Source organism: Grampus griseus, assembly GCF_964374135.1.
Source record: "Grampus griseus genome assembly, chromosome: 15".
NCBI lineage: Eukaryota > Metazoa > Chordata > Mammalia > Artiodactyla > Delphinidae > Grampus > Grampus griseus.
In genome coordinates, this window is record NC_139009.1 from 16,408,056 (window position 1) to 16,423,527 (window position 15,472).

The following is a 15,472-nucleotide window of genomic DNA, read 5'->3' on the forward strand; positions in this document are numbered from 1 at the left end:
CAAACCTGGGCAATTTTGAAAATGAAAAGGGGAATTGGTGGAGGATGGGGAGACTTGAGTGTACATGTGCAAACGCCCAGTGACGCGCAGGGAGACCCAAGCAAACCGGAGCCCCTCGAGCCTGTGAGGTCTGCGTGCCTGAAAAGAAGATGCGCAGAGAAGCCCAGCCGGAGGGGTATCCCTAATACCTCTAGGGGTCCCACTTCTTTCACCTCCCAGAAACCTCCTCCAGACCTAGTGTGTTCCTGAGCCCCAGAGGCCTGGGATATGAGTGGTTTGGGAATTCAGAGGAAGAAGTGATGACTTCTGAGAAGAAAATTCACATGAACTACCTGGCGAATGACAAAGAAAGCACAGAAATCTGATAGCGTTTCTCTTTCTTTGATGAAAGCCTGTTTTTCTGTGTAATGAGGGATATATGTTGTGCAAGAAGTAGCAGAGAATTCACAGAGATGCCATCAAATCCGGACCGTGATGCCGGTGTGAGTGAACATTCAGGTGGTTGGAGCAGGATTCAGTTTCAGATGAATTCTCTGGAATTTGAAGTTGAGTCTCGATTCAGAAGATGATAGCTTTAGTGCGGAAGAATAACTCTCGAGAAAGATGGCGAGGTATATCAAGTTCCTGTACCTCAGACATGGAAGAGTGATACAGACTCACTTGAAGAAGATCCTGAAATGTCTTTAATTGACTACTGGAAGTGTACATTATGAAATGAAATCAACCCTCCCCTTCCACTGCCTTGCAACAGACGTTGGACCTTCTGTGAGACTTAGCTTCCTGAAGATAAAGGGAAAATGTCAGAGAAAGCCAGTTTAGAAAACTCAACACAAGGGGAAGATGGATTCGATGTTCCTGATTGGGAAAAACAAAAAACAAAACCCTACAGTGAATGATTTCAGAGTCATATGCCGAAGAAGATGATAAAATTCACCTGAGCCTCTCAGTCCCAAGAAGGTGACCACTATTCTCAGTCATCAACCCTTACAGCACCACTTCTAACAGCCAGGAAGATGTCAGTGAGTTTGAGAGGGAAGAAACACAAGACAAAGAGGCGAGTATGGAATCTAGCTTTCCTCTTAATGTCATTGATCCTTGTGTGATTTGCCACAGTCCACCTAAAAATAGTTGCATCCTCCGTGGCAACACAGGACATCTTATGGAATGTTTCACATGTACAAAGAACCTTTAAAAAGTATGCAAGATGAGTAACTTCTAGAGATTTGCTGTACAAAATAGTTTATATATATGTATATACATATACATATGTAGTTAACAACATAGTATTGTGCACTCAAAATATGTTGAGGATAGATCTCATGTTAAGTCTTCTTACACACAAACAAGAACATAAGGAAATGGATTTGGTTAGTACCTTGATCGTGGTGATAACATTACAGGTGTATGCTTATGTCCAAACTCATCAAAATGTATACATTAAATATGTGCAATTCTTTTGTATATCAATTATACATCAAAAAGCTTTAAAAGAGAGAGAGAGAAGTAAGCCTTGCCCAGTGTGAAGACAGCTAATTCAAATGATTCTGCTAATTTATTTCCCCGAGTTGACCTATCCATAAAAGTAGCATTATATATTTCTAACCATATAACCCTAAACGTTTAGACAACCATAACAAGTGCTTTTATTTTTTTACATATATCAAAGCAAGAAAGTATCTCAGTCCATGTATATTTTTTCTCTTAATAGTATAATTTACCTACTTTGGCGGGGATAGTGAATATTTGCTTTCATTTAGGAAAATGTAACTTCTGTTTATATTTGGATTTTAATACAATTTGAATTGGATATACAGCTCATCCTTTACCCCTACTCCTTATGTTTTAAATCTTATCCACTTTCTATTAAATGAGAAGTATCTGATATATATATATATATGTGTGTGTGTGTGTGTGTGTGTGTGTGTGTGTATACACATATATAGAACATTTAAATGTAACGTATTTAGTACTTTTCGTGTAAGGAGAAAAATTTTGTGTGAAATATTCAATATTAATATTTTAGATACACCTTAACTTGTGAGTCTTAGTTTCTCTGATCTTTCAGAGCCTCTTAAAATACTCTTTCCGGATAAAAAAAAAAGTTGGTAGTTATATTTGGTGTTATGTAGTTAAATTGTACTTCTTTTTCTTTGGCTACTTTAGTATATAAAGAATTGGTGGTAAAGACGTTGTCGACTGAGAAGTCTTTGAGAATAATCATAATTTATGCACAAGACAAAACTTTTTAAGGCTCCATAGTAGAATATGGAGTTGTCCTGGTGGGAGGGGGGCTCAACTCTGTGTATCAGGCATTTTTTCACACTCAGTTTCAGGATTTAGTGGAATCTATTGTTTCCTCTAAGTTGAAAACAAATCTAACACACTCTGAAGTACCCTCTTGGATTCTGGATTCCATGGTTCCTGGCAGTTTCCTAGGTTTCAGACATTTGCTTAAGGCTAATTCTAGGAACCAGTGAATTTGGAAAGATGAATTCAGAAATGTGATAACAGAAGAAAATGTTCATTTTAAAACTAGCCAGAGCTCTATTTACAATAGCCCGGAGATGGAAACAATCTAAGTGTCCATCATCGGATGAATGGATAAAGAAGATGTGGCACATATATACAATGGAATATTACTCAGCCATAAAAAGAAATGAAATTGAGCTATTTGTAATGTGGTGGATAGACCTAGAGTCTGTCATACAGAGTGAAGTAAGTCAGAAAGAGAAAGACAAATACCGTATGCTAACACATATATACGGAATTTAAGAAAAAAAAATGTCATGAAGAACGTAGGGGTAAGACAGGAATAAAGACACAGACCTACTAGAGAACGGACTTGAGGATATGGGGAGGGGGAAGGGTGAGCTGTGACAAAGCGAGAGAGAGGCATGGACATATATACACTACCAAACGTAAGGTAGATAGCTAGTGGGAAGCAGCCGCATAGCACAGGGAGATCAGCTCGGTGCTTTGTGACCACCTAGAGGGGTGGCGTAGGGAGGGTGGGAGGGAAGGAGACGCAAGAGGGAAGAGATATGGGAACATATGTATATGTATAACTGATTCACTTTGTTATAAAGCAGAAACTAACACACCATTGTAAAGCAATTATACTCCAATAAAGATATATATATAAAAAAGAAACATCTAAATATAAGCCAATAAAATCTCATCATACACTCCCCAAAAAACAAAAAAAAAAACTAGCCAGAAAGGTCGTAGCTTTTTTCTGAATTATCCAAAAATTATGTATCACTTTCCTTCAAGAAAGACAGGGTCAGAACATAGGATTCTAAAGTATCTCTCAAACTGTGTACATTAACTTTTTGATTTATGTTTAAATGTGAGTCATATTTGAAGCAAAGTAGTATAGATTACCATTTTTATTTAGGTTCCAATGTTTCTCTCCTGTATATGACAGTTGTACGTACTTAGGTGAGGGCAATAAAATCAACTGAACTGTAAGTTTAGAATAGAACTGAGGGGTCATTTTGTACAGCAACTTGTATGCTAGTCACTGACAGAACATGGCTATTATAAATTTCAAAAACAAAAATACACACTCACACACACACAACTTACCATGTATGCATATGTAAGCAGGAAACAAATGGCTGAAGAGACCAGTCTTCAGCCAAAGGGTGATACTCAAATACAGTAGAGCTTTATTAGTTTGTAATTTATAATATATCAAATAGAACAAAGTAGAATTCACCCTTTCTGTGGAAAGTTGGTAGTAATAATGAGAATATAAACAATGTATATCCAGGGTATATGCATGTGATGATTATACTATTTATAAAATACTCATATCTATGTGAAAACGGAGTCTCATTCCACATGCCTATGGATTACTAATGTAGTCTTGATTACATTTTAGGTTTAGTATTCATATTTATTGATTTACAAATAAATACATGATTTATTAAGTGCTTGATTAAGAAAAAACTGAAAGGGGAACTATTAATGATTATGTAAGGATGACAAGCATAAAATGAGTCATCTTACCTTTAACCCCAACCTTCGGATATACCCCCTCACCCTGGTACACCCCTGGTCCTTAAATTCTGGAAAAGTTTCATTTATAACACCCCAGTTTTTTTGTTTTTTTGGTTTTTTTTGCGGTACACAGGCCTCTCACTGTTGTGGCCTCTCCTGTTGCGGAACACAGGCTCCGGATGCGCAGGCTCAGCGGCCATGGCTCATGGGCCCAGCCGCTCCACGGCACATGGGATCTTCCCGGACCGGGGCACGAACCCGTGTCCCCTGCATCGGCAGGCAGACTCTCAACCACTGCATCACCAGGGAAGCCCTCTAGTTTTTTAATACAACTTTCTACCCTCCAAGTTCTCCACTTAGTATTATTCCCAACTTATCTGTATCCTATTCTACTCCTGTGCACATCCTTCTCAATTTTGAATAGATTTCAAGTCGACCCACTCTCTGATATCCTCCTTTCACTTGGTCTATTGTCATTCTCTCGCACCCGCCTTACAGAACACTGATTTTGGACCACACCAATTGTCCTTCCTTAATCAAGAGCCAGGCTAGGTACACTGTTCAGAGAAGAATGAGTGCCTCACAAAGTACCGTTCCTTTAAACATATTTTCACTAACATGAAATAGGCCCTCAAGACCTTCTGGCAATCTTGTTCTCTCATCATCACTACACTGGTTATTTTAAGGCCGTCTCCCTTAAGCCTTCTACATTCTACCTCTTATTTCAGAGAAAATAGATGCCATTTAAATTGGAAATGTGTCAACGCCAGACCCACAAAGGTAAATGAACCTGGACCCTTATTTTTGTCTTTTACACTCACCACAGTGTAAGAGAGACCTTCCTCCTTTGTAAGATTAATTCATTCACTTCCGTTGTGGAATCTATAGCTTTCTACTTTCCAAGAGACCTTGCTACATTGATTGTTCCCCCTTTTAAAGAAAACAATTAGCTAACATGGGTTGAAAGTATACTGACACACATTTACAGATGAAAAGACTGAGACCGGGACAAATGTCCAAAGTCATGCTGCTTGAAAATGGAAGAGCTAGAATGGAGATTGACATGTGTGACACCATTGATAGAGGAATTATTTGCTACCATATATTGACTGCATCACATAATCATTTAAACAGCCTCAGCTCTCTCTCATCCAAATATAATCTTGGAATCAGTGTCTATTCTTCCTGTCTCTCATTTTCATATCTCCCATTTACTCATTCGTTCACAAGGATCAGGCTTTACCTTGCTAGGTTCCTCTGACAGCTCAATTTCGCTGTGATCATCTGTGAGCTCCTTGCTGTCAAAACCACTTCTCCGTTCTGAGTCTTACTCGATATCTGATGTTTTTAATCACTCAATGTTCTAAAGAATGTTCTTTCACTGGGCTCTGTGACATCACAGGTTTTAGCTTTCCTTCTACCTCTGGCTGCTCTTTCTTGGTTTCCTTCATATATTCCTATTTCCTTAAATGGTTCTCAATTATCGATTGTCAATAGGATTTAGTCCTTGGCCACATCATCTGTTATGATGACCTAGATGAGTACCTGTTTTGCAGAGCTTCCCAGAAATGCAAGGAAAGTCTGTTTGAGCTCTTATTCACCACCATCACCTCCACCCTCTCACACATACTTAAAGTTTTAGAGTTTTCTCTTTTAATATGGGCAGTGCAAATGTTTGAACTAATTGGCACTGTGGCTGAGGAAGTATTTTGGTGGCCACCCTTGAATATGAAGGGTGCTGTCTTTTTGGTTCCTCAATCTTCAGCTGGGATTTCTCACACCCACTTCTGATGCAGCCTGATAAGCCAATTTTCAATCCTATTTTACCTTTCATCATCTCCCTTCCGTGTTACTAGTGCTAAGGTGGAAACCATTGTCATGTGCAGCCCTTTTCTTCATTAGACATTGCAGATGTCAGATAACAGTTTGAGTTCTCGAAAATATCTGCCAATTTGTGGGTTGTGGGGCTGCAGTGATAGTTCTCAATTTTATAGAAACTACAAAGTGTGACTTATAAATAATAATCTTAGAAGTCTTGTGGTTTAAGACTGAGGTCTGTCAATCCTCTAACTTGCAGATCTGTTTGCATTCTTGACTCTTCTCCAGTTTGGATCTGCGAACATCAATAGCTGTGCAACAAAGGTACTCTCACTGGTAATTCAGCAATGAGTGGTGTTAACACACAGGGTTGACACCAGTTTACTTAGGGAACAGACTTGGCTTCATGGCCAGCATGGACCTGTTTACTGGCAAACGGAGAACAGCTGTGATCTCTAATAAGCAAGTGCTGGGATATAACATTAGCAAATTTTGCCGCCAAGTTCTTGAATTCATCTTAACCCAAAGGCAATTATGGTATTCAGTGAAGAAACAGTATAGGATACAGTGTACTTCTCTTTAATTAGATTTCTTTGCCCATTATTTGCCCACCCCTTATCTTTTATTTCCCAAGGTACTATTTTAGTCACTACAGAACAGAGATAGGTGACTAAGGAAGAAAGGAAAAGTTAGTTGAAATTCAAGAAGAAAGTACAGGCTAAGGCTGAAAGTCCTAGGGTACCAGGTAGTCTGACATGGACATCTGTGCATATCTATATTACTGTACAGAGAGCACTACTAATTTTTCAGTATCCCCTTTTAGAGAGAAAGATTTTCAGAAAAAAGGGGACATTTCTTTACTAGTCTAAATAAACCACAGTGTCCAGCATTGTGGCTAATCCAGGATAGTCAATAAATGTTTATATTCTACATTTCACTAAATAAACCTTTGCAACCACCAAGAAAGCCTCAATGGAGTATTTGTCTTCTCAGGAAATAACAGCAACAATTTTGACCATATTCCACTAAAGGCTGTGGGTTTACTGTTACCTCTAGATGAACTTCAGATATGAAACTTTTCATATAATGGTAATATCCTACTAAAATGTTAGACAGTTGGCTCCATTCATTACAAAAATGTTTGTGAAAGAATCAGGAAAAGTTTGCTGGCCATCTGTATGTCTTCTTTGGAGAAATGCCTGTTTAGGTCTTCTGCCCATTTTTGGATTGGGTTGTTTGTTTTTTTGATATTGAGCTGCATGAACTGCTTGTAAATTTTGGACATTAATCCTTTGTCAGTTGCTTCATTTGCAAATATTTTCTCCCATTCTGAGGGTTGTCTTTTTATCTTGTTTATGGTTTCCTTTAAATACAGGTCAGATCCATAATAGTACCTTTATATCACACACACCAAGGTGTAAATTTTTGGACTAGTCTGATACTGCCATGTACCCCTACATACCAGCTTCAACCCCACAGTTAAGAGTCAGATATAAGATAGGTCATGATAATTCATAGTATAACCTTCCCAGGTTTGTTCTTTCTTTCCATGCTCTCAAGAGTCTATACACACACACACACACACACACACACACACACACACACGTGTGGACACATATATAAGTATATATATACACATACAAACATATATATGCACACACAAATGTATACATACATATAAATGTTTATCATATAAATATAAAGGACATTACGGGGGATGTAAAACAGTACTTTGAAAATGAATTTCAATTTGGAAATATGCATCAAGATTTCCCTTGAATATCCATACATTTTGATCCAAGAATTCTATGTCCAATAATTGATTCCACAGTTATTGAGAAACACAGTAAATATTGTATGCAATATAAAAAATGGACAAATATACTCAATGATTACCTACAGTTTATTTATTTATTTTTGGCTGCATTGGATCATTGTTGCTGCTCGGGGCCTTTCTCTAGTTGCGGTGAGCGGGGGCTACTCTTCGTTGCGCTGTGAGGGCTTCTCATTGCAGTGGCTTCTCGTTGCAGAGCACAGGCTCTAGGTGTGTGGGTTTCAGTAGTTGTGGCTCGCGGGCTCTAGAGCGCCGGCTCAGTAGTTGTGGCTCACGGGCTTAGTTGCTTGCTCCACAGTATGTGAGATCTTCCTGGACCAGGGCTCGAACCCGTTTCCTCTGCATTGGCAGGCGGATTCTTAACCACTGCACCACCAGGGAAGCCCTCTACTATTTAATTAAATATAATATACTCATACTGTCAAATATTATTCAGCCCTTCCTAGAGATCACATTTCAAAAGAACATTAAAAATGCAATAAATAGTGCTTCCCTGGTGGCGCAGTGGTTGAGAGTCCGCCTGCCGATGCAGGGGACACGGGTTCGTGCCCCGATCCGGGAAGATCCCACATGCCACGGAGCGGCTGGGCCCGTGAGCCATGGCCGCTGAGTCTGCGCGTCCGGAGCCTGTGCTCTGCAACGGGAGAGGCCGCAACAGTGAGAGGCCCGCGTACCGCAAAAGAAAAAAAAAAAAAAAATGCAGTAACTACCCATAAGGTAATTTTAAGTGAAAAAAACAGCATATAAAACTGTTACACATATAATTGCAATGGGGATGCTTTGGGCATTATATATATTTTATTTTTCCTACCTTTTACACTTTTTCTGTACTAAAAGTTGTTTTATTTTTATGGTCATAAAAATTAAGGGGCTGTTAAAGGAAGATTTTCTAATAGTTAATATCAGAAACAGCTAATAGAATGGGATCTAATAGGGTTAAATATAATGTCTATGTTTAGGAATAAATATCTGAGGAAACAAAAAATTAATAAATATTCATGATCTTAATGACTCAAGATCAGTTTTAGGCAACAGTTTGCAATGGCTCCTGACAAGACAAATGTCGTCTGTGAATTATTGTAATATTTCTATTAGGAACATTGAAAGTGAAAACTCCTCTATACTTTGACTTGGTCTGGCCATATTTGGAGTATTGTGTTGGGTCCAAGAACCACATTTAAAGAGGATCAGTGACCTGTAAGCTAGTGGGGCCAGAATTACAAATGGCTTCCATGTGGAATTGCAAACTCCTCCAGAGTAGTTGTGCTAGAAGGGGCATCTGTTTTGGATAAATATAAAGGTATATTTCTCAAGGCTAGAACTGTAACAAGTGGAATCGGTTTTCTTGTGACATCATTATCTTGCTTTCACAAAAACTAATGGGAGAGTATCTGATGGCCCCCTTGACAAGAAACCTGGTCCACAAATAACAGACTAGCTCCACCACCATGCTTCCAAATCTGCAGAATCCTGAGATCTGTAAGGCAAAACAAAATCTGCGTGTTTTCAGGATAAAGAAACTTCCTTCATTATGAGGATTCCTTCCCCATTAATAAAACATGAAAAATATCGAAGAAAAGGAGATGAGTCTGAATCACAGAACAGAACGACTTTTGTAATGTAGCATGTTATAAGACTCTTGAAGCAGATGTACATAGAAAGTTTGCCAAATTATTTTACAATAATATTATAAAATATTTTTCTCAATTAAAAAGCTTGTGGCTATCAACCTAAGAAAATCCTGTTGGAATGTATGTGTTCAAACCTGTCTTCAAAAACTACTTAATATGTTGATAATTACTTATGAGTCTATTTAATGTCTGGTTTTGAATTGCTTTTTCTGTGATTCACAAAAAAGTAGTACAAGTATGCCAGATGGCAATGCATAAGATGAGAATAATTTCATGCTTTTGCTTAACAAAGTAGTGTAACTTGGTTTACTGTGAGAAGGAAAAGTATTTTTAGGATGTCAGTCTTCACATTTAAACGTAAGTATGTAGGTATGTGTGTGTATGCATGTACATAAACGCAGAGTATAATCTATAAAGGAATTTTTCACATCTGCATCTTGTTTAGTTAGTGCATTTTGTGTATTCGTCAATGCAACTTAATGAGCATGTACTTTGCAGTAAATTGTCTTTGTGATATGATTATTTCATTACAGAATAGGGGTGAGAAGATGAGTCTGACAAAAAAAAAAAAATTAAGTACATGCACTAAGACCCTTATTCAACAAATACAATATGACTATTAACCAAAGCCAAGACAGTAAACTCAGGAGGGCAAACCTATTATTCAAACATTTCTATTGGAACTACATGGACTGCACAGTTATAAGGCATATTTACTAATGGAGTGAAACCCCAGATTACACAGTATGGATGTGCTAGGTAATTATGAGTTCATGTAACAAACTATGCAATTTTTCTTATTCCTGATCAGAAATGGACTTAAGGTAATAGATACATTTTTAATAAAATAAATGGAAACTATTTAAAACATTGGGCAAAAACAAAGAGTCCTACTCAATAGTCTGTTCTTTGTTATTTTCTGCCACAGATTTTAGCCAACATTTTGTATTTAGCTGTAATATAAACATAAATCAGCTAAAAGCAGAAAATGTCTTCAAAGCATCCTATACTTCCAATGCATTACCAAATCCTGTTTTCTGATTTCTCATTTCATAAAAATCTCAGAAAGTTATCTTCTCTTTAATGCTTCTCCACAAAACCTGCGTTATTTCTGCAAAATCACCGATCTCACCTAAAACTGCAAAAACTAAAATTATCTTTCTTGCATTTCATGTCAAACAAATTAACCTTTTCTCTTTTATTCTCATCTCCTTCCAATTGCCTTAACTTCTTGCTGCCAGTTGGTAAACATCTGCTGTTCCAAACCATACCAAATCATTTTACTTTCCTCTGGCTCTTCTGTTCATATTCAAGTTTTTTTTTTTTAATTACTAAAAATGTCTTGATGCTCGTACATGCTAGGTAAACCTCAAAGGCATCTGTTATTTTCAGAGTCCCTTTATCTTATAAAAGACATCCTTTGCCATTTTGCCTGAAGCTAGTATGTCCTTCTTTGAAGTTTCACATAGTTAGGTCTCCTCCACTGAACCCTTCATAACTCACCTTTCCCTTCCTTTTAATCACAGACACATTATTAACCATCCTTGGATTCTCAGTCAACATTGAGTAGGTAATAAACAAGTTAATTTCCCAATATTTATGTCAGGGTTGGATCAAGAACCAAAATAATGTATGTTAATTTTGATTTACTGAATTAATGACTCTATAATAATTGGTACTAAATTGGTCTTAATCTATCTAAGTGAACAAAAAACAATGATGAGGCAATCCTACACCCTTTACAAACCTCAGGGGTCATATCTCTGTTACAAAATGCTAGGGATAAAATGAGAGTACAACTTGCCTACTTAACTACCCTTGAATCCCTAGGATTCTGGAGTCACAATAGAAAGAATAGGTATACAGATCCCTGCTTGGCATTTGAAATCACAATGCCAATCTGTCATCATCCTGTAAGCAATCTATAAATGCTATCTGCAGCTGCAAAAGGATTCCTGTCTTCTGCACCCAATTCATTTATTTGAAAGGAAAACAACTTCACTCTTCACAGGTATGGTGCCTGCCTTCTCTACAATTAATCAGGCTCCATTCGTTTACATAATATTAAGGAGCATTTCAGGCACTGATCTTTCAAGTTGCCAACAAAACACACATTGTTTTCAGTTTCTTAAAACATAAATAATCTGTAGACTTCTGTGCTAGGTTAACTCAACTGATTGTTTTTCCTGCCCCCTCCCCACTTTGTCACTTGACAGCTTGAAACTGGGCCTGCAAAAGCTCATTTGCATTCTGGCAGCAAGGCTGGAGAATAAACCCAGCAAACGTGTCTATTTGTGTACTTCAGTATATGACTGTGCTGGCTTCAGTCAAGACTTATTTTCAGTATCATGGCCAACAAAAGCATTAAACGAGTTTTCTCAGACATGAGTGATAAGCTGTAGAATGTATTTCTTTAAAGGATTTTTTTTTTTTTTCTGGTGACGCTTATGGAATGCAATACAAATAAAATAGAAGCAAGAGTGCAAATCTCACTAGAAATTCAACGCTACCTTGACATTTGAACTCTTTCTTCTTGTTTCCTGACACGCTAAATACCTTCATTATAGTTTAGGTTGTACCTGATTATAAGTTTGAAAGGTTACAGTTTTATTTCAAAGGGAAATATTTTTTAAAAAATCAGTATTTCACATTGAAGTTTACAGACTGCATTCTCAACCCAAGATTGTCATTTCACACACAGATTGCTTTTGGGAGTTGATGCTGGTATTGGCTTCTTAGAATGGAAAACATCTGAAGTCTAGTTTTTTCAGGCACTAATATTGTTTCAACATAATCTCTTCTGGATAGTTTTTCTAATTCTTCCCCCATGAAAATAGCTGGTGCATTTTTATTTAAATCATTTCTTCCTTAAGTACTCACCCTCCCAGGGCCAAACATTTAGCCTACCCCAATTATTTTTCTGACTATAAACTCACATGGTTTCCTCTACAAAATGGAAATCTGTGTGTGTGTGTGTGTGTGTGTGTGAGAGAGAGAGAGAGAGAGAGAGAGAGAGAGAGAGATCTGTGTGTTACTGGAAAAGTACAAGTGAAAGAAAAAAAATCACTTTCCTTGTGTTCTGTGTAATGCTGTAGTATTGTGTTAATGACAAGAGATGATATTCTCAGTGATTCAGTCAACACATTCTTCTTTTCACAACATAATCTCCTTCATCTGAAAGAGAAATATATTTTTAGCCAACTCTCTGGGACCAAGTCATTGATTTATGAATATAAGGTGAAGGACTTCATGAATTTTTTCCTGACCTCCATCTGTCATTTCCTCAGTCATATCTATTTTAAGAAATATAAAACAAATTGCCATAATGGGGCACATTATCACCTTGCTTATCACACAGGAAGAACTCCTTCTGCTTCTTATCACACCCATACAGAAAATTAGCTTTACACTGTCCTAAGCTGGTTCTCTCTCTATTCTTTATTATTTTATACTGATGATGATATACATTACTCAAATGCTGATTCATTCTGAACATGCTCACAAGAAATTGGAGTAAGTAACTTCAAGTCGTTTTGAGATAACGACAAACAACCAGAAACAATTGTTCCTGCATCTGAGAATTTCTGGGAAATTAATCCACCAAAGCTGCCTGACAGATCATTACAGTGACTGCTAACATTTCCTTTAGGACATATGAGTTCACATTCTAACAACACTATCATTTATGTCTTTGACAGACATCACATCTGTTAAGCCTCAGGCCTCATCCCAAATAAGCATGAAAATCAATTGCTTACACCATTAATCATTAGGGAAATGCAAACGAAAACTACGAGATACTGCCTAAAATCCATTAAGAGGTCTACTACAAAAAAAACAGAAAATAACAAGTGTTGGTGAAGATGTGGAGAAACTGGGTACAGTTGGTTGGATTGTAAAATGGTGCAGCCGGTATGGAAAACAGCATGGTGGTTCCTGAAAAAATTAAACATAAAATTCCCATCTGATCGAGCAATTCCATTTCTGGGTATATATGCAAAAGAATTGAAAGTAGAGTCTCAGTGAGATATTTGTACACCAATGTTCATAGCAGCATTATTCACAAGAACTAAAATGTGGAAGTAACCCAAGTTTTCATTGATAGATAAATAGATAAGCACATGTGGTAGTACATATGATGGAATATTATTTAGCCTTAAAAAGGAAGAACAATGTACAATATGCTATGACATGGATGAACTTTGAGAACATTACACTAAGTGAAATAAGCCAGACGTGTGTGCATGCACACACACACACACACACACACACACACACACACACTATGGTTCCACTTATATGAGGTCCTTAAGAGTAGTCAAAGCCATAGAGATAGAAAGTAGAATGGTGTTTTTCCAGGGGATGAGGGGAAAGGGGGAAGAGAGGGTTATTGTTTAATGGGTGTAGAGCTGCAGTTTTACAAGATGAAAAGCATTTTGGAGATGGCTGGTGGTGATAGTAACACACTACGAACATATTTAATACCACTGAGCTATATACTTTAAAATGGTTAAGATGAGAAATTTTATGTTTACGTATTTTGCCATAGTAAAAAAAAAATAGAAAAAATACACAATCACTTAGTTTTTAAAAGAAATATAATTAGACAGGAACCAAAAAATTGAAAATTTTAGGGATATTTGGCTGAAACTCCAAGTAGTCTCATTTTATAGCTGTTTCTAATTACACATAGAATTTAAATTCTTCTCCACACTTTGACTCATTTTCTCACTTCCTTTCTCTCTCTTTCTTCCTCTCATATACACAGTCACTCACACACACATGCACATCCTATGTACTACAAAGAAAGTCTGGATGGAAAAAAATATGAGGATATGAGTAGTGACAATTTATTCTCATGAGGATATGAGTAGTGACAATTTATTCTCTTGCTAGATGTAGAGTGGGCATGAGCCAATACATTATAAAAGACCAAATTAGAAGTTGACGCATGAATAGGGTCCATTTCAGGAGGAGATACGGTATGTTTTAGGCAGACTGATGTTAATATAATACAGTTTCCTTGTAAGGTATTGTGAGTTTTCCTCTGTGGTCTTGGAATCCCTGATAATATACTTCATAATGGGAGAATATCACCTTTATTCCCATGCAGAGATTTGGAGCTCTCCTTAGGGGCTGGTATTTTTACTTCTGCAAAAACAAATGACAGTTGATGAAAGGGACTGGAGTTAAATGAGGCTTATAAAGGAGTAAGCAACCAGAGTGTCATTAATTAAACCAAGATATACAAATAATTACTTTGCTTGGCTTTGATCACAGTTGAGCATTAGTCTTATCCTGACTCCTACATTTTAAGAACACGGACTAAAGTTTTGTTGGAGGAGGGTGATCTGGAAGACAAAAAATCTAGAATCCAAATTAGGACTGAGGAAGAGCTACTGGTAACTATTTGCTTGGATACATAGGCAAGCCATTGACTGTATAGGTTTACACATCTGAGGCACTACCATAAAGGAAAGAAAGAATAGGCTCCTACTGTGTAGCTTTAGAAAATAAAATTAGGTCAAAGGGGGCACAGTTGTAATACGTGAGGCTTTATCTCATTTTAAAGAAAAGTTTTCTAACAATTACTGCCGTCCAACCACACAATGGGACCCTTTTGAAGTACTGTTTGTCCTGTCACTGGGAGAATTCAAGTAGACTGTTCATCTACAAGGAGTCAAAGGGAATTCTGCATCGATAGAAGTTGGAAAGTGAGACCTTAAATCTATTTCTATCCCCAAGATGAACAATTCTAGTAAATCAGACAAATTGGAAACTTGCAATTATCTCTTTGAAAAACTCTTGGACTTAAAAATATATTGGGATGAACCAATGTACTCATTTACTTTTACTATTAAACAATAAAGAAGGTGATTTAAAGGACATTCATAAGTTGTAATGATCACTAAAGTGAGTCCATGACATTTTATGACAGAACTAAACCAAGTTTTTAAGTAAGCCTGGAGAAACTTAGGGCAGGACTTTTATTATGTTGAGTCATTATGTTGAGTGCTAAAGTTAACACAAAAGTAATAATTACCTTGTTAGCTATGACACTAAAAGCATGAACAAAAAAAGAAAGAAATAGATAAATTGGACCTCATTAAAATAAAATAAAATATTTGGGCATCAAAAAACATACAGAGAATGAAAGGAAAACTTAGAGAATGGGAGAAAATAT